The sequence below is a fragment of the Macaca mulatta genome, chromosome 7, assembly GCF_049350105.2.
Source record: "Macaca mulatta isolate MMU2019108-1 chromosome 7, T2T-MMU8v2.0, whole genome shotgun sequence".
NCBI classification, from domain to species: Eukaryota; Metazoa; Chordata; class Mammalia; order Primates; family Cercopithecidae; genus Macaca; species Macaca mulatta.
The window spans coordinates 142,346,336-142,373,519 of NC_133412.1; the positions used below are offsets into that span (position 1 = coordinate 142,346,336).

The following is a 27,184-nucleotide window of genomic DNA, read 5'->3' on the forward strand; positions in this document are numbered from 1 at the left end:
TTAAATGTCCAAGGTGAATCCACATTGATAGATCAGGCATACGGAAATGAACTGGAAAATGTAGGTAAAACTGGCTTCATCCCACTGTAGGAGAGGCAAGTCAATTCAACTGCCACTGGACAGAATTTACTTGCATGTCTAAAGTTAAGAATTATCTTGCACTGCTGTCAGTTATTTACACTTTACAGAGTTGTACAATACCTCACAAGCAATAAAAGGGTAGAATCAGGTGCCTTGGAAAGGTGTGCTCTAAAGAATGTATTGTTTATCACTGGAAATACCAGTTACATTTTTGCTTATTCCAAATTTCCTTACACTTCTCATCTTTGAGGTATGTGCAAATTGAGAGCACAAAAAGCTACCATTTAGGTGAGCAAAAGGGAAAATATCTTTAAGAGAGCACCAGATTTTAATAAAGATAAGAAATTGGGGGAAATGCTTGAGAATGGCAGGGACTTTTGCAGGTTATGGATCATTAGTTCCAGAGAACACAGTGGAAGAATTTGGAAGGGGAAGGAAGGGAACGTAGGATGAGGCTGGGAGAGGAGTAATGTTGTAGGGAATATTATAAGCATAATAATTCATTCAGATGGCAGTTCTTGAGCCAGATGTGGTACACACCTGTAGCTCCAGCTACTAGGGAGGTTGAGGCAGGAGGACTGTGTGAGCCCAGGAGTTCAAGACTGCAATGCATTATAACCACACCTGTGAATAGTCATTGCATTTCAACCTGGGCAACGTAGTGAGACTTCATTGCTTTAAAAAAAGAAAAAAGAGGCTGGGTGCGGTGGCTTATGCCTGTAATCCTAGCACTTTGGGAGGCTGAGGTGGGTGGATCACTTGAGGTCAGGAGTTCGAGACCAGCCTCGCCAACGTGGTAAAACCACATCTCTACTAAAAATACAAAAATTAGCTGGGTGTGGTGGCACACACCTGTAATCCCAGCTACTCAGGAGGCTGAGGCAGGAAAATCACTTGCACCCGGGAGGCTGAGGTTGCAGTGAGCCAAGATTGTGCCACTGCATTCCAGCCTGGGCGACAGAGCATGACTCTGTCTCAAAAAAAAAAAAAAAAAACGAAAAGAAAAGAAAAAAGAATGATGCTTCTCAATTGGGGAAGGATGTTGCCCCTCTTCCCCTCTCCTTTAAGGTTGTCAGATAAGGCATAAAGTAACCGGTCACATTGGAATAAAGAAGTTTTTGGCCAGGTGCGGTGGTTCACACCTGTAATCCCAGCACTTTGGGAGGCCAGGGCAGGTGGATCACCTGAGGTCAGGAGTTCAAGACCAGCCCGGCCAACATGGGAAAAACCCGTCTCTATTAAAAATACAAAAATTAGCCCAGTGTGGTGGTGAGCACCTATAATCCCAACTACTTGGGAGGCTGAGACAGAGAGAATTGCTTAAAACCCAGGAGGCGGAGGTTGCAGTGAGCTGCGATCACGCCACTGCACTCTAGCCTGGGTAATAGAGGGTGAGACTCAGTCTCAATTAAAAAAAAAAAGAATTTTTTATAAATGTGTTCTGATTTTTTGTTTTCACTTTTTCATTTTGTTAAATCTGGCATTCCTAACCTAAGGGAACATTTGTCAGTGTCTGGAGACATTTTTGGTTGTCAAAACTGTAGAGGAGGGGGTGCTGCTACTGGCATCTAGTGGGTTGAGGCCTAAGATGCTACTAAATATCTTACAATGCACTGGAAAACTCCTCACAAGAAAAGAGTCTCCAGCCCAAAGTGTACATAGTGCCCAGGCTGAGAAACCCTGCATTTGAATAATGATCTCTACATTATTGAATCACAAACCTTCCTTTAAATATTTTTCAACATGCATCCTAAGTTATTCATGCATTAGAAGCATGTAATACAGTCCTAATATGTTGTATACCTTTTAAAATGACAAAAATGTTTTAAAGTTAAAGGACAAAATGATGGTGATGCCGAAATAAACACAGCATTTTAAAATATAACATTTTGTTTGTGATGGCCCTATCTTGCCCTACAAGCCAGGCCCTACTTTGGGAACAGGTGTCATCCATTGACTAGGGGTGGCAGGGCCCAGTGGTCTGCCTCTAACTAGTTTTCTTTGTCTGACACCTACTTTGAAGTCCATAGGTGTTTGTCAAGCCAAATACCTGTTTTCTGTGCTTCTCAAACTTGTGGAAGAGGCCTCAGGCACCTATCTCCTCAGGTTTCTGTAATCCAGGTATTCTTTGGCCCTGCTGAAGCCCTGGAGAGTCCTCTAGATCCAGCTGGAACTGGCCAGAACAGGCTTACTAAGGACTGTGTAGCCTTCAGTGTCAGAGGTTCATTTTCCTGGCCCCCAAAATCCTCCAGTGGCTGTCAGGGCAGTCAAACCCTGGCCTGACTGTCTCTCCAGCCTGGTACCATTTTACCCCACCCACACTCACTCTGCCCCCAGTACATTCTGAGGGCTCAGACCTAGCCTTCCTTCCTCTGTACAGAAAGCCTCTTCTCTACCCACCCAAACTGGGACACCATTGTATGGACCCCACCTGAAGTGTTCCAAAGAAGACCACCTGTACTGACTATCAGATCTGAGAGAAGTGAACCGCTTTCCCACTGGAGGGTGATGCCACCTGGGCTGGTTCTGGTTAAAAGGCGGTGGCCTCGTGTTTGCTAGCAGCGTGGGGTCACAAGGAACTGACAGAGAAAGACTCCTATGGCCATTTTGTTCCCCTTCCCTGCCAGTATGTGACAAGAGAGCCCCTAGTATAAATGTAAGTGCATCTGCATGTGTGTTGGTGTGTGTGTTTGTTGCATTATGTTTATTTTATTTACTTATCTATTTTTTAAGAGACAGAGTCTTGCTATGTTGCTCAGGCTGTTGCAGAACTCCTGGCCTCAAGTGATTCTTCCATCTCAGCCTCCTGAGTAGCTGGTATTACAGGTGCCAGCCACCCTGCCTGGCTATATTTTATACATATATTTATATTTATGTATATTATTTTATATACACATATATGTAATTGTATAGTATATATATTTGTGTGTGTGAATATATAGATTTATGTGTGAAACATACACACACACACACACACACACACATATATGTTTCCTTCTTGCCTGCGTGAAGAACCACCACCAGAGACTGGCAGACAGTGCTACAACATTGTATGTAAAATCATCCATATTCTAATTTTTATTTCTATGTTGATACATATATTTATGTTACCTGTTTCTTTACTTAAAATATACACATTTATGTATGCATATAAAAATTATGTTTATTATCTGTACAAAAAAAAACCCTCTTTTTTTGAGACAGAGTCTCATTCTGTTGCCCAGGCTGGAGTGCAGTAGCATGGTCTCAACTCACTGTAACCTCTGTCTAACAGATTCAAGCAATTCTCCTGCCTCAGCCCCCTGAGTAACTGGGATTACAGGTGTGTGCCACGATGCCCAACTCCTTTTTGTATTTTTAGTACAGACGGGGGTTTCACCATGTTGCCCAGGTTGATCTTGAACTCCTAACCTCAGGTGATCTGCCTGCCTCAGCTTCCCAAAGTGCTGGGATTACAGGCGTGAGCCACCTGCCCAACCAAAAAAAGCCTTTTTTTTTTTTTGTTGTTGTTGTAACTAATTTATTTTTAAGAGCAACTTTATTGACCCTGCTTTATTTCTGATATTGTGGTTTAGCACATTACAATATTATAATTTGAGGCCGGGCACAGTGGTTCATGCCTGTAATCCCAGCAATTTGGGAGACCAAGACAGGCGGATCACTTGAGGTTAGGAGCTCAAGACCAGCCTGGGCAACATGGTGAAACCCCATCTCTACTAAAAATACAAAAAATTAGCTGGGTGTGATGGCATGTGCCTGTAATCCCAGCTACTCATGAAGCTGAGGCAGGAGAATTGCTTGAACCTGGGAGGTGGAGGTTGCAATGAGCTGAGATTGCACAACTGCACTCCAGCCTGGACAACAGAGTGAGACTCAATCTCAATGATGATGATGATGATAATAATAATAATAATTTCAAAGGCTTGTTTCTATGATCTGTTTGGCTTATTACTTGGTTTTGATGGAAATAAGACCTGACAAAAATATGAACTCTAAATGGATGAATTATTGTCTGGGCTTACTCAATAATGGAATTAGTTTTTCAATTTCATTCACCAATTTGTGAAGGATTTTACTGAAATTCAGCTAATTTTTATCTTCCATGATAGTCAGCTGCCTTTGCGATTAATCAGAAAACACTATATTTTTATATATGAGCATTGCTATAAGTTACATACTTATATAATTTTTAGCAAAAAAAGTCACACCAAAATGGAAACATTTCCAAATACACATTTCCAAATATATATTTTGAAAAATTTTGCAATAGCTTTCCCAAAAGCAGTTGTTTCCCCACTTGTGAAAATATCAACCCTACCTTAAAGAAATGGAATTTTAAAATATTACTTATTAGTATCTATAAATAGCATACTACTGACAGCCACCTTAGTATCATCGAAAAAGGCAACACAGTTTGAATGCTTGTCTTTTTGTCAAAGAAAAGTGCAAGTTATTTATAGATTCTATTTTTAATACTCTTGACAAGAAAGACCAAGCAAACCTTTGAGTGAAGTCAAACATCTTCATCATCAATCACCATTTCATCATAGACTACTGTATTATAAAGATTCTGCTATTTGTAAAAGTCTTATTTCTACAAAAGTTAACATATTGATGTCATCCCTTAGGCACAAAAAAAATATAATATGGGGAAGCACTACTATCATTCCATCTGTGCTGTGGAACTCCTGTGTCTCTCTCAAGTATCGAAATGACTCATAACCAGCTGGCATCCAGACCAAATAAGGATGCCAGCATCTATCTGCATATTAAATACTAGCAAAGCTGAACTTCTTTTAGATTTAAAAACTATAAATAGAAATCTAACATTGCCTTCCAATGCCCTAATGGATCATCATGCATACCCTGGACATGCCCATCCCACTCTGCTGTGGGACCCTTGTGTTAGAAAACGGGGCCACTGGACTATTTATACTTCATTATGGAGGAACATGAGGCCTAAATGAGGTTGGTAAATTGAAGTCAGAGAGGCCTGGGTTAGAACTTTCTAAAATGGCTCCATCATTCATCAGCTCAGTAGTCGTATACAAATTGTATAATCACTGTGCTTCTGTTTTTACATTGTAGAGTAGAATTATATTGTAAAGTAGAGATAATGACACCTCATGGAACTGAGCAAGGATTACATAAAGTAATTTTGTTAATAGGACCATAACATATTTTCTAAACCCTCAGAAATTGAGCATACTACCCAAGCCCTTGCTCTTAGCCTTGACCTCCCCATCTGCCTCACAAGGATCATGGAAGCCATGAGCTGAGGACTCCAACCAGCTCTCTCTGAGGCAGGGGGCGGGACTCAATTCCAGAGATAAGGCTAAGACACTGGACCAGATTGAGGACTAGCTGAAATGGGGCCAGGGTGAAAGCGGTTTTCAATCAGACACATCCACCAGTATGCCATGTCAATTTACTGTTGCCATGGCAACACCCTGGCATCACCACTCTTTTCCATGGCAATGACCCAATGACACAAAAATTACTACCCCTCCCCTAGAAATTTCTACATAAACCTCCCCTTAATCTGCATGCAATTAAAAGTAGGTATAGGCCGGGCGCCATAATCCCAGCACTTTGGGAGGCTGAGGTGGGCAGATCACCTGAGGTCAGGAGTTCAAGACCAGCCTGGCCAACATGGCAAAACCCTGTCTCTACTAAAATACAAAAATTAGCCAGGCATGGTGGCGGGTGCCTATAATCCCAGCTACTCGGGAGGCTGAGGCAGGAGAATCACTTGAACCTGGAAGGTGGAGGTTGCAGTGAGCCGAGCTTGAACCACTGCACTCCAGCCTGGTGACAGAGTGAGGCTCTCTCTCTCTCTCAAAAAAAAAAAAAAGAAAGTGGGTATAAATATGACTGCAAAACTGTCCTGGGCTGCTCCTCTGCCCATGGCATGGGGGTAGCCTTGCTTGGAAGGAGCAGTCATAGAGCTGTAACACTGCCTCTTCAATAAAGTTGCTTTCCTCTATCTCTGGCTTGCCCTTGAATTCCTTCCTGAGCAAAGCCAAAAACTCTCGCAGGCTAAGATTCACTTTGGGGCTCGCCTGCCCTGTGTCATTTCCACTGCAAAACTCCTTATCCAAGCACCATCTTATCCAAGAACCATCTCATGTTATTTTCTCATTTTATCATTAAATCATTCCATCAGTTATCCCCACTTTCTACTATACATTAATCCACTCCAGTGCTAACCTTTCTCCTTAAGTTGTTAAGTTTGTCAAGTGTCTCCCAACATTGAAAAAAATTTTTTTAACTTAGGTAATAAGTTTATCCCCTCTCCCAATCCCACTTACCCTCTGAGAGGAAACCATGATTAACAGTTTAGCATTTATATATTGTATTAGTCCGTTTTTACATTGCTATAAAGAGACACCCAAGACTGGGTAATTTATAAAGAATTTAATTGACTCACAGTTCCACATGGCTGGGGAGACCTCAGGAGGCTTACAATCATGGCGGAAGGGGAAGCAGGCACGTCTTAAATGGAGGCAGGTGACACAGAGTGTGTGAAGGAGGAACTGTCAAACACTTATAGAACCATCAGATCTCGTGAGAACTCACTATCATGAGAACAGCATGAAGGAAACCACCTCCATGATCCAATCACCTCCCACCAGTTCCCTACCTCAACACATGGGGATTCTGGGGATTACAATCTGAGATGAGATTTGGGTGCAGACACAGAGCCAAACCATCTATATCTAGCTCATTATTTTAAATTCCTGCATAGCATAGTGTCCCATAGTCAATAAATATTTCTTGAGTACACTGTTTTATGCCCTGATGATATGGCCATGAACAAGATGGATAATATTCCCTGCCCTTAAGAAGCTTATATTCTAAAGGCAGTGGGACACAGAAAGCAACTAAAGAAGTAAAATTAAAAAAAAAAAATACATATATATATATATTTGTTTGTTTGTTTTTTTGTTTTTTTTGAGACGGGTCTCACTCTGTTGCCCAGGCTGGAGTGCAATGGCGTAATCTCAGCTCATTGCAACTTCTGCCTCCCAGGTTCAAGTGATTCTCCTGCTTCAGCCGCCTGAGTAGCTGAGATTACAGGTGTGTCCCATCATGCTGGGCTAATTTTGTATTTTTAGTAGAGACAGGGTTTCACCATGTAGGCCAGGCTGGTCTCGAACTCCTGACCTCAAGTGATCCACCTGGTTTGGCCTCCCAAAGTGCTGGGATTTCAGGCGTGAGCCACCGCGCCTGGCATATAATATGTTTTTCCTCAGTCTCCCCAGTAGCTGGGACTACAGGTCTGCGCCACCACGCCCAGCTACTTTTTGTATTTTTAGTGGAGACGAGGTTTTACTTTGTTGGCCAGCCTAGTCTGGAACTCCTGGGCTCAAGTAATCTGCCTGCCTCAGCCTCCCAAAGTGCACCACTGTGCCTGGCCTATAATATGTTAGGTAGTGATAAGAACTATGGAATTTAAACAGGGTGGTTAGGGAATATGTCACTGAGAAAAGTGACATTTGAATAAAGATTTAAGGGAGGTGAGGGAGAAGCACTCATGGATATCTAGGAAAGAGCTTCCAAGCAGAAGAAACATCAAGTGCAAATGTCCTTGCCATTGAGTCACAGTTGCAGTATTCATATATAGGCAATGCTAATACTTCTCAAATTCAGCCAAGGTCCTACCCAAATATATTGAAACCTAAAGACAAATTGTCAAGTCAATCATCACCAGCAATCATTACTATGAAACAATAAGGGAAATCAGAAGAGAGATTACCTTTTTTTGTACACACATAAAAAGTTGGAAGAACATATGCTTAGATGTTAGTGTGCTCATTTCTTTAAGTGGTCATGATGTCATAGTTGACATTTATAACTTGTTTTCCACTATACATTCATTATTTTCTTTCTTTTTCTTTTTTGAGACGAGGTTTCATACGAGGTTTCATATATATATATACACACACACGCACACACACACATATAGTAGAGCAGGGTTTCACTGTGTTGCCTAGGCTGGTCTCCAACTCCTGAGCTCAAGTGATTCGTCCGCCTTGGCCTCCCAGAGTGCTATGATTATAGGGGTGAGCCACCATGTTCGTTCTGCACTCATTATTTTCTTTATCCTCTGCAAGAACCTCTTTTTCTGGTCTAGGTTCTTTACCTGGTTGGGGAACCAAACCTTCATTCCTGAAGGATCTAAAATTTCTTCGGCATTCTGCCTTTTTCTGGTTGCCTTAATTTTCCATTAATCTTTCCTATTAAACATATAAGTGCTCAGAGGCTCCCCAGAGAATCTCTTAGATTCAGGAGAAACTCTTGGGTGCATGTCCTCATTGTGTAACAGAGACTCAATTCCCTCTCAGTAATTAGGATTAATCGCTTCAGCTAGTTGAGCAATATCTTCTTGGCTATTGGTTCAGTGGCTCCTCAGAGCCCAAAATGGCCAGGTGGTATCTCAGCCTCTCATTCAATGGAGCTAGTGTTGTGTTTCATAATAGAAACATTTCTCTGTGGAAACAAAGTTCTTCAAACCTGCAGAACTCAAAGTTGCAGACGTGGGAAGTAAAAATCCCAGAAGTTGGTTATTAGGTGTAAGAATAAGAAAAGTCACTTACATGTCCAACCATTTATTCCTGGACTTGTGCATTCTGGCTGTGGGAGAAACAGCATGATATATGGGAATATATATGGAATTTTGTAAGACAGAACTTCAGTCTTTCAGGACACTATCTCTCAACAGGTGCTAGTGCTGAAACTAAGCCATCAGTAGGCTAATCCATCATTCCACCAGGCTAGATGCTTCTGGGTAATGAGTCATGTGGAAAGATCATTTTTTCCTTTACATCATTGAATGTAGTTGCAATATCTGCTTTTAAATCATGACAATTGCAGCATTTATGTCCTATCAGTGTCAGTCTCTGTTGATTATCTTTTCTCTTGAGAAGATGTGCTACATAGTTTTGTTTCTTCATATGTCAAATAATTTTGTTTATTTCTAAGACAGGGTCTCCCTCTGTCACCTGGGCTAGAGTGCAGTGGTGCACTCATGGCTCACTGCAGCCTCAAACTACTGGGCTCAAATGATCATCCCACATCAGCCTCCTGAGTAGCTGGGATTACAGGTGTGTGCCGCCATGCTTGGTTAATTTTTTAAAAAAATTTTTCAGAGACGAGGTCTCCCTATATTACCCAGGCTGGTCTCAAACTCCTGGGCTCAAGCCATCCTCCTGCCTCAGCCTCCCAAAGCGGTAGGATTACAGGTGTAAGTCACCACACCCAGTCATTTGTCTAATAATTGAGTTGTTTTCTGAACATTGTAAATGCTAAGTTGTGAACACTAGATACTATTATGTTCCTTAAAGAGTTGAAAGCCAGTTGCAGTGGCACATGCCTGTAGTTCAAGCTACTTGGGAGGCTGAGGCAGGATGACCACTTCAGCCCAGGAGTGTAGTGTGGTGCACTATTATCACACCTGTGAATAACCACTGTATTCCAGCCTCGGCAACATAGTGAGACCCTGTCGTTAAATGTTTGTTTTAGCATGCCATTAATTTGGTTGGACTCAAATTACAAACTCTGACTCTGGGCTGCAGAGTGAATCTCAGTTCAGTTCTTTTATCTTTGGTTGGGTTACTTGCAGTGTACCCAAAGCATGTATGACTCAGGGGTTCTCCAGATCTCCAGAAAGTTGAATAGCTTTTTCTTTTCTTTTCTTTTCTTTTTTTTTGAGACAGAATCTCGCTCTATTGACCAGACTGGACTGCAGTGGCACGATCTTGGCTCACTGCAACCTCTGCCTCTCAGGTTCAAATGATTCTCTTGTCTCAGCTTACCAAGTAGCTGGGATTACAGGCATGTGCCACCACACCTGGCTAATTTTGTCTTTTTTTAGTAGAGACGGGGTTTCACCATGTTGGCCAGGCTGGTCTCAAACTCCTGACCTCAGATGATCTACCCACCTCGGCCTCCCAAAGTGCTGGGATTACAGGTATGAGCCACCTCACCTGGCCTGTTACGTGTTTTTGTTGTTGTTGTTGTTTGTTTGTTTGTTTAGCATGCCATTAATTTAGATGGACTCAAATTGCAAACTCTGACTCTGGGCTGCACAGCAAATCTCTGTTCAGTTCCTTCATCTTTGGTTGGGTTACTTGAGGTGTACCCAAAACATGTGTGTTTCAGGGGTTCTCCAGAAAGCTGAACAGTATTAAAACGCAAATAATATGGCTCCCCTTCTCTGGGTCTCTCCTTTCTTGAATTCCTTCTCACCATCCAGCAGCTATTTTTCCCCCAACTCTTGCCTCTTGTTTTTCTGGCCAGAAATACTGTGGATTTTTTTTTTTTTTTAAATCAGTGTTTTAGCACCACAAGTAGCACTGACTGAAGCCTGCCCTCAAGCTAAAAGATGGTAAACGATGGAAAATTCACCCCATGCTATTGCTTTCTTTTAGATGTTAACTCCCTGTCAGAATCTATCTACTTTTGCCCATTCTCCGGTGCATTCAGAGAGTTATTTTCTGGTGTGTTTTGTACAGTTTGTGTTTGGTCCAGCAGGGGCTTACTAGGATATACAACAAATGAACTCCAGTAACATTTTCTCAAGCTGTCCATTTAACTACGGACACCAGGATCAATTAACACTGCCAAAGAGTCTCATATATTAGAACTTTCTGAATGCCATTTCATTCCTTTTGCTCATTATGATGCCCACATCGTGTTTTTAATTTTTGATATGAAATTTTTATTTGAAAATAGATTTTGATTTACAGAAGACTTGCCATGAGAGTATAGAAAGCTTCCATATATCCCACACCCAATTTCCTCTATTTTATTTTTTTTTAAGATGGAGTCTCGCTGTGTCGCCCAGGCTGGAGTAAAATGGTGTGATCTTGGCTCACTGCAACCTCTGCCTTCTGGGTTCAAGCAATTATCCTGCCTCAGTCTCCTGAGTAGCTGGGATTACAGGCACCCGCCACCATACCCTGCTAATTTTTGATTTTTGGAAGGATGGGGTTTCACCATGTTGACCCGGCTGGTCCTGACCTTAGGTGATGTGCCCAACTCAGCATCCCAAAGTGCTGGGATTATAGGTGTGAGCCACTGCACCCGGCTTCCTCTATTATTAATATCTTATTTTAGTATGGTACATTTGTCACAATTAATGAACCAATATTGATACAATATTATTACCTGAGGTTCATACTTTACTCAGATTACTTTATCTCTTATATAATGTCTTTTTTCTGTTCCAGGATCTAATTAAGGACACCACATTACATTTAGTCATCATGTCTCCTTAGGTTCTTCCTGGCTGTGACCAGTTCCCAGACGTTTGTTGTTTTTGATAACTTCAACAGTTTTGAAGAGTACTGGTCAAGTATTTGGTATCATGTCACTCAACTGTTTTTTTTTTTTTTATTTTTTGATTTTATTTTATTTTTTGAGACAGGGTCTCACTCTGTCACCCAGGTTGGAGGGCAGTGGCACGATCTTGGCTCACTGTGACCTCCTCCTCCTCTTCCCAAGCTCAAGTGATCCTCCTGCCTGAACTTCCCAAGTAGCAGGGACTACAGGCACACACCACCATGCCCAGCTAATTGTTTTTAAAAATTTTTTTTATAGAACCAAGGTCTCACCCTGTTGCTCAGGCTGGACTTGAACTCCTGGCTTCAAGTGATCCACCCACCTTTGCTTCCCAAAGTGCTCGGATTACAGGTGTGAGCCATATCTGACCTCAGCTGAGTTTTTATTGATATTTATTTCACTATTAGACTGGGGTTATGTGCTTTTGGGAGGAAAGCCATACAGGTGAAATGCCATTCTCATCAAATCATGTCAACTACACATACTGCCAGCATGACTTATCGCCTTGATAAGTAGTGTTTGTCAGGTTTCTACACTGTAAAGCCACTCTTTATGCCCTTCTTTTCATACTATACTCTGAAAGGGAGTCTATACATTGTCTCTTGACTCACACTGTCTTTGTCCTCTGTTACCCCAGGATCCCATCACCTCCATCAATATCAGGGAACCCATCTCAACTATAACGTCTTCCTTTACCATATCTACCTACAGAAAACAGCGACCATAGCATTTACAGGGATATTGGTGCCCATCCGCTAATGTATTTCTCAGTGCCTTAGTGAAGAGCATGTCCTCTGGGATCTCTTAGGTGATATAGTGAGATGGTGGCCATTCATATGTTATGAATTCAAATGTTATGAACTCTAACATTTCTATCTCCTTAAGCTTTGGGATTGCTTCTTCTAAATTACGCCACAAAGTTCTTGCATCTCAACACTATTGAAAGCAGCCTACTGCTGAAATAAAATTTCAGGCAACCAACCAAGTAACTATTAGAGAGATTTCCAGCTGCACAAGCTGACACATTAAATCCAGAATTTATGGTAAAAGCACCCATGCTAACAATTCAACCAAATCTGTCTTCTTGGTCTATTTCCTTGGTCTTAGAAAGGAAGAATCCTCTCTTTCACATGTTCTCCACATTTCTGCAGATAAAAATTAGCAAAATATTGAAAGAATAAGTTATTTCTTCCCAGTCAGACTGTGGAACACACCGGGATCTAACCCTAGCTATAGATGTAGAGCTGTGGTTCTCAACTGGGGATGATTTGTTTCCCACAGTACATTTGGCAATGTCTGGAGACAATTTTGGTTGTCACAACTTGGAGGGGAAGGTGCTGCTGGATCTAGTGGGTAGAGGTCAGGAATGTTGCTAAATATCCTACAACACATGGGACATCTCCTCCCACAAAGAATTATCCAGCCCAACATGTTGAGAAATCCTGATCTACAGTTAACAACGGGTGGTTCGAGTGAAACTAGAGGAAAGTAGGCTGGGCGCCATGGCTCACACCTGTAATCCCAGCACTTTGGGAGGCCGAGGAGGGTGGATCACCTGAGGTCAGGAGTTCAAGACAAGGCTGGCCAACATGGTGAAACCCCGTCTGTAGTAAAAATACAAAAATTAGCTGGGCATGGTGGTGCACACACCTGTAATCCCAGCTACTCAGGAGGCTGAGGCAGGAGAAATCGCTTGAACCTGGGAGGTAGAGGTTTCAGTGAGCTGAGATCGTGCCACTGCACTCCAGCCTGGGTAACAGAGTGAGACTCTGTCTCAAAAAAGAAAGAAAGAAAGAAAGAAAGAAAAAAGAAACGAGGAAAGCAGACATCCTTCAAATTATTAAAAAAATTTTTTTCTTTTTTATTTAGAGATGGGGGTCTCGCTATGTTGCCCAGGCTGGTCTCAAACTCCTGGCCTCAAGGTGTCCTCCCACTTGGCCTTTCATAGTGTTGGGATTACAGGTATGAGCCACCATGCCTGACAGAAATGATGCTATTCTAGTGCCTTTAAGGGAAGAAGGACTGCTTCTACTGACCTTGTAGAAGTTTAGAGAGATTAGATATTGTAGAACTTCGACTTTCTTTGAGTCAACCCAATACTCCCATTCCCAGTTTCAGGGTCATGCCCTTCCCAATCGGTGCCCTTTCCCTAGAGATATCTGGCAAGGATGTGAGATCAAATCATACTGTAACTCTGAAAATTGCACAATTACATTTTATGTTTGATTTTTAGAAAGATAAGTCTGGACGTACAGGAAATAAGGAATTCTTTTAGGGCTGCTGTAGAAGTTTTTGTATTCTGACTGTGACTTGAACTGAATGTTTTTTGTTTGTTTGTTTTGCTTTTTTTGCAACAGGGTCTCACTCTGTCTGTCACCCAGGCTGGAGTGCAGTGGTGCAATCATGGCTCAGAGCAGTCTTGATCTCCTGGGCTCAAGCGATCCTCCCACCTCAGCCTCCTAAGTAATGGAGACTACCAAGGAGTCTGGTTACAAACTGGCCACCACGTGCAGTTAATTTTGTGTTTCACTATGTTGCCCAGGCTGATCTCAAACTCGTAGGTGCAAGCAATCCTCCCACCTTGGCCTCCCAAAGTGTTGGGATTACAGGAGCGAGACACTGAGCCTGGCCTGAACTGAATGCTTAATAACCTGTACTTTTAATTTATAATAAGTTCCTCGATGCATTCAAATAAAGCCATGGATAACCTAGAGTTGTTGTAGATATTATTGTCAAACAGTTAAATGTAGCTCCCAATTACTTGCTTTAGTAAGCACTTCGACACAGTTGACTACAGATGATAAGTTGATTATTTGTGATGCCACTACATTCCATTTCCCATTGACAAGTGGCTCAACATTGCATTTGAGTTTAAGGATATGACCAAATAAACTCCTATAATAAAGCCTATATCTGAAAGTCTGTTCCCTGGAATAACTCCTAGAAAACCATTTTCTGTATTAGTCAGGATTCAGTGAAGAAATGGAAGCCATAGGAGTTATTTTTTTCAATATAAAATTTATTAATTTTCATTGTGGTAAAATTCACATAATAAAATTTATCATCTTAACTATTTTCAAGTGTTCAGTTCAAGTGGTATGAAATACATTCATAGTGCTGTGCAACCATCACCACCATCCATCTCCAGAACTTTTCATTTTGTAAAACTGAAACTCTGCACCCATTAAACAGTAACTCTGGCCAGGCATGGTGGCTCACACCTGTAATCCCAGCACTTTGGGAGTCTGAGGTAGGCGGGTCACAAGGTCGGAGTTCAACACCAGCCTGGCCAATATGGTAAAACTCCATCTCTACTAAAAATACAAAAATTACCCACGCGTGGTGGCAGGCACCTGTAGTCCCAGCTGCTCAGGAGACTGAGGCAGGAGAATCACTTGAACTCGGGAGGCAGAGGTTGCCATGAGCTGAGATCATACCACTATACGCCAGCCTGGCCGACAGAGCAAGACTACGTCTCAAAAGAAAAGAAAATAAAAGACACAAACCCCGTAACTCCTCATTTCCCCTCCCCCCCAGTCCCTGGCAACTGCCATCCTACTTTCTGTCTCTATGATTTTTGACTGTCCTAACAGTGATTCTACTATGTGATAAGTAGAATCACATAGTATTTGTCTTTTGGTAGCTGGCTTATTTCACTTCGCGTAACATCCTCAATGTTCATCCATGTTGTAGCATGTGTCAGGATTTCTTCCTTTTTAAGACTGAATAATATTCCATTGTAGGTATATACCACACTTTGCTTATCTGTTCATTTGTCAGTGTACACTTGTGTTGTTTCCACATTTTAGCTATTTTGAATAATGCTGCTATGAACACAGGCATGACAAAAACAAATATCTCTTCTTTGACACCCTGCTTCTGACTCTGAATATATACCCAGAAGTGGAATGCTGGATCGTATGGTAATTCTATAATTTTTTGAGGAACTGCCATATCATAGGAGTTATCTTTTTTGTTTTTTAAGATGGGGTCTCACACTGTTGTCCAGGTTAGAGTGCAGTGGCATGATTACAGTTCACTGCAACCTCTGCCTCCCAGGCTCAAGTGATCCTCCCACCTCAGCTGTGACCACAGGTGCACAATACCACACCTGGCTAATTTTTTGTTTTTGTTTTTGGTAGAGGCAGGGTTTTGCTATGTTGCCTAGGCTGGCCTCAAACTCCTGGGCTCAAACAATCCACCCGCCTTGGCCTCCCAAAGTACTGGGATTTCTGGTATGAGCCACTCCTTCCCCCTGGCCAATCTTAACTGACAAAATTAATATAAAGAATTATTAGAGATATCACAGGTATTGGAGAATTAAAAAGGGAAAATGAAACAAAGAGGTAGTGACCATAGGAAGTAGAGGAAATAAAAGGTCAAGATTGAGATTATTGGGACCAAATACTTGAAGGAGGAGCCCAGCTAATTTTCGTATTTATAGTAGAGACTGGGTTTCACCATGTTAGCCAGGCTGGTCTCGAACTCCCGACCTCAGGTGATCCGCCCGCCTTGGCCTCCCAAAGTGCTGAGATTACAGGCATGAGCCACCGTGCTCAGCCCGGAACAATTTCTTTATAACCAGCACAGTTAGGCAATCATTGTTCAGATTACATACAACGACATGAGGGAGAAGCAAGAGTCTAGGACATTTCACAGGTTTCTAGCTTTAGTAACTACATGAATAGTGGAGAGAGGGGTAGAATGTATGTGGAGTAGAGAAGAGCTAGTTTGTAGGGGTTGTAAATATACCAACCCCAACAGAGTTGATATACTTAGAGAGCCTGGACTCTAATATAGCACAACTCAAAATGTGGCCTCTTTACTGGCCAATCTGCAATTTTTTAAAACATTGTAGTAAAATACACATGAAGTAAAATTTTCCATTTTAACTTTTTTTGAGACAGGGTCTCCCTCTGTCACCCAGGCTGCAGTGCAATGGCATGATCATAGTTCACTGCAGCCTCCTGGGCTCAATCAATACTCCCACCTCAGCCTCCTGAGTAGCTGGGACCACAGGCAGGTGCCATCACTCTTGGCTAATTTTTAAAATTTTTTACAGAGATGAGATTTCCCTATCTTGCCCAGGCTGGTCTTAAACTCCTGGGCTCAAGCGATCATCCCTCCTCAGCCTCCAAAAGTGCTGGGATTACAGGCAGGAGCCACCATGCTCAGCCCTTTTTAACAGTTTTTAAGCATACAGTTCAGTGGCATTAAGTGCATTCACATTTGTTGTGCAACCATCACCACTGTCTCCAGATTTTTTTCATCATCCTAAACTGAAACTCTGTACCCTTTAAACACGAACTCCACCCTCCAGGCCCTGATAATCACTATTCTACTTTTAGTCTCTATGAATTTGTCTATTCTAGGTACTCCATATAAGTAGAATCATACAATATTTGTCCTTTTGTGCCTAGCTTATTTCACTTAGCATAATATCTTCAAAGTTTATCCATGTTGTAGCATGAGTCAGAGTTGCATTCCTTTTTGAGGCTGAGTAATATTTCATTGTACATTTATTCCACATTTTGTGCAATTTGTTATCAGTCCTCAACAAGATAAAAGCTTGTCACAGAATGTAAAGCAACTGTGTCACTGAACACCATGTTTAGTTCCCTCAGCATTTTTGTAGGAAGATTTTCTCTTTCTCAATGAAGGAAGCAGAATGCTGATTTACATTCTGGAGTGAGGTCATTATCTCACTTCATCCTAGTACTTCTAATAGCACTGGTATAGTAAGTATTTAGAGATATAGCTTTGGACTGGAGATTTGAGAGTCATCCTACAAAAGAAAAAAAAATTCCAAACCTGTACTAGGATGCAATCTTTTTGCATGATGTAATTGAAAGCTTCCTTCTAGGAAGAAATTAGGATTTCTTGTAAAATGCCTACACAAATGTCTAATAAATTAATGGGACTAAAACTTCTAAGAAACCAGTCATCCACCCACTTACTTTTCAGTTAAGAGTCCAGTGAGTGACTTACCAAATACTCTTTTCGTTTCTGTATCTAATGGAACAATAACTTTATAAACAATCTTTTTTTTTTTTTTTTTTTTTGAGACAGGATCTCGCTCTGTCACCCAGGCTAGAGTGCAGTGGTATAATCACAGTTCACTGTAGCCTTAACCTCCCAGGCTTAAGGGATCTCCCGCCTCAGCCTCCCGAGTAGCTGGGACCATACTTGCATGCCTCCATGCCTGGCTAATTTAAAAAAAAAAAAAAAATTGTAGAGATGAGGTTTCCCTATGTTTCCCATGCTGATCTCAAACTCCTGGGCTGAACCATCCTCCCCTCTTGGCCTCCTGAAGTGCTGAGATTACATGCGTGGGCCATCGTTCCTGGTCAACAATCTCTTTTCCTGTAAAATATCCCTATCAAAAGTGAATATTTGAATTGAACTTTTTAAAGGATGATAGTAAAAACAAAAAGAGGTAAAATGATGACTCTCATGCAGATATGAAATGAATATGGGGCAAATATTTTTATTTATTTACTAATTAATGAGTAGTGAAATAATGAAAAAGATGTTACAATCAATGCAAAGGGAAACCCAAAACCCAGAAAACTATATAAATCCATCAGAAATGCTGGAATCATTTTTGTTTGTTTGTTTTTGAGACAGTCTCGCTCTGTTGCCCAGGCTGGAGTGCAGTGGTGCCATCTTGGCTCACTGCAAGCTCTGCCTCTCCAGTTCACGCCATTCTCCTGCCTCAGCATTCCAAGTAGCTGGGACTATAGGTGCCCGCCATCACGCCCAGCTAATTTTTTGTATTTTTAGTAGAGATGGGGTTTCACCGTGTTAGCTAGGATGGTCTCAATCTCCTGACCTCATGATCCGCCCACCTCAACCTCCCAAAGTACTGGGATTACAGGCGTAAAGCCACCGGTCCCAGCCTTTTTTTTGTTGTTTTTTGAGGCAGAGTCTTGCTCTGTCGCCCAGGCTGGAGTGCAGCCGTGCAACCTCGGCTCACTGCAACTTCCACCTCCCAAGTTCAAGCAATTATCCTGCCTCAGCCTCCCAGGTGTGTGGGATTACAGGCGTGAGCCATTAGGTCTTGCTAATTTTTGCATTTTTAGTAGAGATGGGGTTTCACCATGTTGGCCAGGTTGGTCTTGAACTCCTGACCTCAGGTGATCCACAGCCTCAGCTTCCCAAAGTGCTGGGATTACAGGTGTGTGCCACCACACCCAGCCTCTCTCTTTCTTTCCTTCTCTCTTTCCCCCAACCCCACCTCTGACAGGGTCTTGCTCTGTTGCCCTGGCTGCAGTGCAGTGGTGCCATCATACATCACTGTAACCTCAAACTCCTAGGCTCAAGCAATCCTCCCACCTCAGCCTCCCTAGTAGCTGGGACTACAGGTGCACATCACTATGCCCCATTAATTAAAGTTTTTTTTGTAGAGATGGGGTCTTGCTATGTTGCTCAGGCTGGGCTCAAGCAATCCCCCTGCTTTGGCTTCCCAAAGTGCAGGGATTATAGGCATGAGCCTCTACACCCCACCTGAAATCAATGTTCTGAATAGAACAGTGAGAAAGGGAAGTCAACAGAAACTTCTCAGAACAGAATTTATTTGTATATCTAAAGACAATAATTATTTATGTTACTCTTAGTTTTCTACAAGTTAGAGTCCATCTCTTCAGAATTGTTAAATACCTCAAAGACAATGAAAGGTATAAACCCCACAGAATCTGATAAGCTGGAAGGGGATACTTAAAACAATGCAGTTTTCCATTTCTCAATAATCTTTTGGTCCATTTCAAAGTCTTTCAGACTTTCCCTCATATGCTACTATAGGCCTGCTCTTATACTATAGGCCTTGCTATGAGATGGTAATGAAATTTCCCTATAGGTTCATAGCAAAATTATCCGAAAAACTTTAACACTTGGCTTCTAACATTGGCTGCTGATTTAGGGGAGTCAAGCAGAAGTCTTGAAAGTAGGTATTTTCACTGAATTGGCATGTTTGTTATGGCACCCCATCCTTAACTAGACAAAGAACCCTCTGCTTTACCCTCTCCAGGGAATCAGTCCTGAGTCTTGCACCAGGCAGTCATTTGGGAGCTGGGGAAGGAATCCAGTGTTCTAATGCTTCTGAAATAGACTTTGAACCAACTGTCCAATTTAAGCCCCCACTTTATCCCTGCTTCTGGGGGTACCTGGTGCTGCCAATTCTTGAACTTTTGGTGGTTTTCTGGGGCAAATCTGGCTTGCTTTTGGCCATCCCCTTTGATAGAGGGCAAGTCTGCTAATTCAGTTCGCACTATCCTGCTTTCCAGCTTCCAAAATGGTAATAATTTGATCTCCTCTACTGTTCTCTGACAGACGGATTATATAAACAGACAGTAGCCAGACCATATATGACAACAGAACTCTGACCCACAACCTCTGCAATCGGCCAGCCTGGGCAGGGCTTGGTCAATGAGTCAGTTGCCCTATATTTTGCCCCTATTTTCAACACAGGACCAACCAGAGAAAGCCAAACCATTACACAAGAAGCCCAGCTTCTAGTTAGCCCACCTGCAGTTTCCCCATGACAGTGACCTCCAGTCAGAGTATACTGAAGCCTTCCCCTTTTTTCACTACAGCATAAAGTGTTTCCACTCCCTGCCCGCCTTCAAGTCTCACCAAAGTATGGTGGCATGTTGGCGGACTCCCAATGACAGCAGCCTCGGCATAAATATCCTCTCTTCTTACCTGAGTGGTTTTCATCATTTTCCTTATCTTTTTGATTTTGAAGTTTTATGTTAAAGTGCTTTTTTAAACCATTGTTCTACAGGGATTTTAGAAGGAGGTGGGTTGTGTGTGGTTCAATCTATCGGCTTTAACTGGAGATCTCTTTCTGTGTTCTTTCCTCTGTGACTAGATGTCAGCTGTCCATCCCCTACCCTCCCCCGGCAACAGGCCCAGAAGTCACCTTTGCATTTTCCTCTTGCAAACCTGGTTGCAAAATCCAGTATGTATTTAAATTCCTCCAAAGAATCCGCTGGATCAAAAGGATTAGAGAATGACATAGACTTTGCTGAACCTTACCTGTGGAAGATAGAAGATGAAGTTATATAACATTCACAATTTAAGCTATTTAACATTCACAAACCCCACCCCGCCCAGCCTGTCCCCTTTTTAGAAACATTACCAAAAATCCCATACAAAAACTTTTGCTTATAACTAGCCAGAACTTAGTCACATGGCCACACCTACTCCTAATGAAGACAGAAAATTGTATTTTGTAAATGCAATTGTTTAATGCCCCCGACTAAGTGGAAAAGGAGAATGGATGATAGGTGGGCAACTAGCACTTCTGGCCACAGTTCCTCATGAATTTTCTGCATATGATGTCCCATGAATCCCTAGCCCAGTGCTTGACATTAAGTTGTCCTTGGAATGGATAAACAAATGAATAAAACATTTCAGATAGTTCACACAATAACCTTTTTTTCCAAAAAAAAAAAAAAAAACATTAATTGACTTTATTTCTAGAGCAGTTTTAGGTTTATGGAAAATTTGAGGCTGGGCGCAGTGGCTCACGCCTGTAATCTCAGCACTTTGGGAGGCCGAGGCAGGCGGATCATGAATCAGAAGATCAAGACCATCCTGGCTAACATGGTGAAACCCCGTCTCTACTAAAAATACAAAAAATTAGCCAGGCATAGTGGCGGGCGCCTGTAGTCCCAGCTACTTGGGAGGCTGAGACAGGAGAATGACGTGAACCCGCGAGGCAGAGCTTGCAGTGAGCCCAGATCTGCCACTGCACTCCAGCCTGAGCGACAGAGCGAGACTCTGTCTCAAAAAAAAGAAAAAAAAAATTGAACAGAATGTGCAGAGAGCTCCCACATACGTCCCCTCACCACATGCAGTTTCATCTATTATTGACATATTGCATGGGTATTGTACATTTGCTACAAAATGATACATTATTAGCCAAATAGTTTACATTAGAGTTCACTCATCATGTTGCACAGTTCCATAGGTTTTGACAAATGCATAATGTCATGTATCCACCATTACTGTATCACACAGAATAGTTTCACTGGCCTAAAAATCCCCTTGCTCCAGCTATATTCTGCCTTTCCTCCTCCCCTGGAATCCCTGGCAACCATTGATCTTTTTACTACCTCTACAGCTTTGCCTTTTCCAGAATATCATATTGTAGGAACCATACAGTATGTAGCCATTTCAGACTGACCTCTTTCACTTAGCAATATACATTTAAGATTTCTCCATATTATTTTTTTGTGGCTTGATAACTTATTTCTTTTTAGTTCTGAATAATATTCCATGGTAAGGATGTACCAGTTTGGTTATTCTTTTACCTACTGAAAGACATCTTTGTTGTTTCCAGCTTATAAATAAACCTGCTGTCAACATTCATGTGCAAGTTTATGTGTGGTCCTAAGTTTTCAACTCATTTCGGTAAATACCCAAAGGTGTGACTGCTGGATTGCATGCTGAGACTATCTTTACCTTTATAGGAAACTACCAAACTGTCTTCAGAAGTGGCTATACCATTTTGTATTCCCAACAGCAATGAATGAGAGTTCCTGTTGCTCCACATCCTTGGCAGAATTTGCTGTAGGCAGTGTTTTGCATTTTAGCCATTCTTTAACCTCCACCCCCGAGGCTCAAGCGATCCTCCCACATCTACCTCCCGAGTAGCTGGGATCACAGGTGTGTGCCACCATGCCCAGCTAATTTTTGTATTTTGGGTAGCGATGGAGTTTTACCATGTTGCCCAGGGTGGTCTCAAACTCCTGGGCTCAAGTGATCCACATGCCTAAGCCTCCCAAAGTGCTGGGATTACAGGCATAATTTCCAAGTACGTGGAGTTTTAAAAATAATCTTTTCTTTTTTTTCTTTTCTTTTCCTCCCCTCCCCTCCCCTCCCCTTCTCCGTCTCCCTCTTCTTCTCCCTCTCTCTCTCTCTTTTTTGAGAGTCTCGCTCTGTTACCCATGCTGGAATGCAGTGACATGATCTTGGCTTACTGCAACCTCCGCCTCCCAAGTTCAAGCAGTTCTCCTGCCTCAGCCTCCCAAGTAGCTGGGATTACAGGCACTGGCCACTGTCCCTGGCTAATTTTTGTATTTTTTGTAGAAACAGGGTTTCACCATGTTGGCCAGGCTGGTCTTGAACTCCTTACCTCAGGTGATCCACCCGCCTTGGCCTCCCGAAGTGCTGGGGTTACAGGCATGAGACACTGCACCCAGCCTCATTATTGATTTCTAACTTAATTGCAATGTAGCCAGAGAATGTGAGCTATATGATAGCAATTTTTTACAATTTGTAAAAAGTGCTCAATAACCTAAAATGTTTTTAAATTTTTTATTTGATTTTAAAAATAGCAACCTGTTAGATAATCAATGGCCTAAATCAAAATTAATTTTCTTAAATCTTCTCTGAATATGTGAAAAGTATATTTGAGAACAATTTGTGTTCTCAAATCGTTTGGTACATAGTTCTTTTCTTTGTCTTCCTCAAGAACGGAGGGTTCTATACATAGTTCTATACATGGTCCTTAGAAAAGGTTAATTAATTATGTCAGAGACATTCCCATAATGACTGGTGATTCTTGGATGTCTTCTCATATTTAAAAGTGAGAAACTGTATTTTATTTTATTTTTTTTTTTGAGACGGAGTCTCGCTCTGTCACCCAGGCTGGAGTGCAGTGGCCCGATCTCGGCTCACTGCAAGCTCCGCCTCCCGGGTTCACGCCATTCTCCAGCCTCAGCCTCCCGAGTAGCTGGGACTACAGGCGCCCGCCGCCTCGCCCGGCTAGTTTTTTGTATTTCTTAATAGAGACGGGGTTTCACCGTGTTAGCCAGGATGGTCTCGATCTCCTGACCTCGTGATCCGCCCGTCTCGGCCTCCCAAAGTGCTGGGATTACAGGCTTGAGCCACCGCGCCCGCCGAGAAACTGTATTTTAAAAGCTGATTAGAAGTTCTGTATGCACAGAGGAGTCTTGTTGACTGGGCCTTAATGTAGAGTGATTGCTTGTGAACCCAGACAGTTCTTTATGAAATCCTCCAAATGTCAACACTCTGTTATTCTTTTTGTTTTTAATTTTTAATTTTTGTGGGCACACAGTAGATGTATACATTTATGGGGTACATGAGATATTTTGATACAAGCATACACTGTATCTGCCATTCTCATCTAATTTCTATCTTTTAAAATTATATCTTTTTTTTTAGTTTGCTATTATGTCCTTTCCTGTTCTTTCTTCTTTGGGTTAACAAACTTTTCACTCCTTTACTATCATTTTAAAAAAACTCTTTTATCGAAGTATATATGAAACCAGAAAAGTGCTCACAAATATAACCTGAACACACATGTAAAGCTGCACTCAGATTAAGAAACAGAACATTATCAGCACTTTGTGAGCCTCCTCACGTTCCCTTCCAGTTATTACTACCCTAAGATGAATCACTATATACAGTGACTTCTAACAGCAGGGATATTTGGGTAGTTTCCAGTTTGGGGCTGTTGAAAGTATGGGTATGAGCTTTTTTATGTACATGTCCTTTTGGTGAATATATGCAGACATTTCAGTTTCATATTTATAACTAGGAGTAAAACTGTTTTTTTGTTGTTTTTGATTTTGAGACAGGGTCTAGCTCTGTCACCTATGCTGGACTGCAGTGGTGCAATTACAACTCACTGCAGTCTCAAACTCCAGGGATCAAGAGGTCCTTCTGCCTATGCCTCTGGAGTAGCTGGGACTACAGGTGTGCACCATGATGCCCAGCACTTTGGGAGGCCGAGGTGGGAGGATCGCTTGAGGCCAGGAGTTCAAGACCAGCCTGGGCAACACAGTGAAAATCCCTAAAGTGCTGGGATTACACGTTGAGCCACTGTGCCCCACCTAGGGGTGAAATTGTTGGAACAAAGGCTTTTTCATGTATTCAACTTCAGTTGATACCGCCAAACAGTTTAACAAAGTGATTGCATCAATTTATGCTCCCTTCAGGAGCATATAAGAGCTGTGGTTGCTCCACAATCTTGCCAATACTTGATATTTTCTGTGGTTTTCATTTAGCTATATCTCATTGTGGTTTTAATTTGCATTTCCTCTTTATCCTTTGTTTTTTAAGGGTTTCAAGATGGACAGATAAAAATTCAGGGAGTTAATCACCTATAATAGCTGGAAATTTCCCCCATGGATACTCCTTCAGTGGAATTTAAAACATTTGCCTCTGTATTGAAGACAATGTAGTATAAAGGATGGGGCCACATGCTTTGCAATCAGACGTATGAGGTTTGATTCCTAACTCCAGTGCTTACTTGTGAATTACCTTGAAGAAGTTATTTAACCTTTTTCCATTTTATGTAAAATGGCACTAATAATAGTACTGCCTCATAGGGTTGTTATGGGGATTAAAAGAGAAAAAATAAGTAAAATGCTTTGCAAAGCTCCTAGCAACAGGTGAGCACAAGGTCAACAAATGGTAGCTATTATTACACCTTATATTGGTTATTTATGCACATCTCATTTCTCCTTCTGTTTTACACATTCCATGAGAAAGGAGAAACATGCATGTAGCAAACATTAACTGCCTCACATATAATTGCTAATGAAGACTAATTGGATGAACGATTTAATATATAAACAGAAGATATTGTGATTATCGCTATAAAAGATGGCATAGGTTGGGCATTCACGCCTGTAATCCCAGCACTTTGGGAGGCTGAGCTGTGAGGATCGATTGAGCCCAGGAGTTCGAGACCAGCCTAGGCAACGTAGGGGGACAGTCTCCACCAAAAAAAAAAAGGTGCATAAAATTATTATAGTGGCTATAGGATAATGTGCACTAATGAAGACTACATTATTTAAATACACTGTCTTTCCTTCTATTTACTGTTATTGTTTAACAGAAAAACAGTACACAGGATACTAAAGAAAGAAAATTCGATGTCCCATATTACATTTGTGAGAGTTCAGCCAAAACCAAAACCAAAACCCAAAACACAAAGCCAAAACCAAAACACAAACATACCATCCCAGAAACAAATGCGTCACTTTTCTGAAGACGTTAAGCCCTTCCAATTTTAACAGATTCTTTGTTCAACAGAGGAGACAGACTGGGTAGGCATCACCTGCCCCAGGAGCTTCCGTACAAGATGGCGTTGCCCGTTCCCAGACCCCAGCTGGGATTACGTCCTCCAGGCCTGCCGCAGGAACGGAAGTGGTTACGGCCCTAGTGAATCCGGGTGGGTGCGCGCTGGCGGCCGCACAGGTTCCAGCACTTTACCGTGAGCCCGCTGCAGGTGTGCGGCCCAGTCCGAGACAGCAGGTAAGGAGGCTCAGAGGCCGGCGAGGCCTTGCACCGGGATTGTGCGCGGGGCAGAGGGGCTTCCAGTGCAGACCAAGAGGGGTCGTGGGGCGGGGGATATTACCGTGTACGGGGGTGACATTGCGGGGACCCCGCTGTCCCGGAGCGAGTTGGCCCTGCCCCTCTCCCCGCCCCTCAGCGTGGCCCCCTCGCCCCCGTCGCCCACGGCGGGGCGGTTCAGCACCCAAGTGCGCAAGGAGGGCCTCAAGCCTGCCCACGTCCTCCCACGCTCTCCTCGGGCCTCTCCTTCCGACCCCCTTACCCTCTCTCTGGGAGCCCCTACCAGACCTTCGAGGCTGCGTGTCCCAATCAGCTAAAAAGGAGGCCCCGCCCGCGGCACCTGGTAGCTCCTCGGGCGCTGCGAGTTCGACGCGGCCACTGCTGCTGTTTTCTCCCCTGGATGCGTGTGAGCCGCCACCCCCGCTACCATCCCTGTCCTCTCAGACCACACCCTGCTCTGGGTCTTGCCGGGAGCCACCTCTTTGGTTTTTCACATCCCTGGGATGGATCAAAACTAAGAACCTTAATCAATACTTATTATAAAATTGACACCTGCTCCTTAAAATACAAACAAACCCATCCCTCGATAAGCTTTTGATAGGCTTTTGATATGATTACAACATTCAAACTCCTTTATATACCCTCTCCTCAAAAACACAAAATTGAAATTATACTTTTTTTTTTAGTTCTGTTACAAGGATAGAAGGAATTGAAAGGTTTTGTTAGTCATAGGAATTAGAAAGTGCGGGTCGGGGCGCAGGGAGGAAGATGGATTAAATTTGGTAAAGTTGAGCTTGTTTTAAAAATGTATTTTAAAAATATTCTAGTTATAGTCTGTGCATAAAGTCTTGTAACAAAATTATGTAACAATTTTAAACAAGACAAATCTTTCTTAGCTTTATGTTCTCCTTGGTGGTGAGGGTGGGGAGTGTGGAAGACAGATCCTCTTTGATTTTTTTTTTCCGTCTCCTCCCTTTCTTCTTTACCAGTCCCTTTCTCACAAAATAAGAACTGTTGTCAGTTTGTGTGTATTTTTCTTTGCATTTATTTGACAAGTGTGTGCACGTTATGATATATGTTTGTAAGATTTCGCCTTAAACTTTTACAAATATGTATGTTTTATGCACTACATAACTTGACGTTTTATGCTTAAAAACGGGTCTTGGAATTTTTTCTTTGTCAGTATGTAGAGATCTACCTATTCTTTCTACTTGCTCTGTAAATTCCATGGTTATGTAAGATTCCATAGATTGTTTCCAGTTTTTCCTTGTCAGACGCAGTGTGGCGGAGAACATCCTTCCCACACACCTCTGTGCCCATGTGAGCATTTCTCAAGGATGGGTACCCGCAGGTGGAATTGCTGGATGGGAGAGTATGGGGATTTAGGAATGCCAAACTGCTACCCACGGTGTATAATAATTTCCTC

At 42.3% G+C, this 27,184-nt stretch overlaps 1 protein-coding gene and 2 long non-coding RNA genes across 9 annotated transcripts in view; 2 read left to right on the top strand and 1 right to left on the bottom strand.

The window, feature by feature from the left end:
- Positions 1 to 10,394: 10,394 nt before the first annotated feature.
- LOC144330340 (uncharacterized) lies at positions 10,395 to 12,382 on the top strand. Its single transcript, XR_013396407.1, has 2 exons — positions 10,395 to 11,532; positions 11,712 to 12,382. It is a non-coding gene; the product is annotated as an uncharacterized LOC144330340 (long non-coding RNA).
- Positions 12,383 to 17,898: 5,516 nt separating this feature from the next.
- LOC106999471 (uncharacterized) lies at positions 17,899 to 26,214 on the bottom strand. The gene is made up of 3 exons (XR_001446321.3): positions 26,047 to 26,214; positions 25,423 to 25,594; positions 17,899 to 20,463 (listed from the first exon to the last, which is right to left on the bottom strand). It is a non-coding gene; the product is annotated as an uncharacterized LOC106999471 (long non-coding RNA).
- Positions 25,639 to 27,184, top strand: part of EXD2 (exonuclease 3'-5' domain containing 2) — a 51,527-nt gene continuing 49,981 nt past the window's right edge. For 4 of the 7 annotated variants that reach the window (XM_077938385.1, XM_077938383.1, XM_015143931.3 and 1 more), the window contains exon 1: positions 25,639 to 25,719. The gene's annotated coding sequence lies outside the window, so the exon portion shown is untranslated. 7 annotated transcript variants of the gene reach the window in all.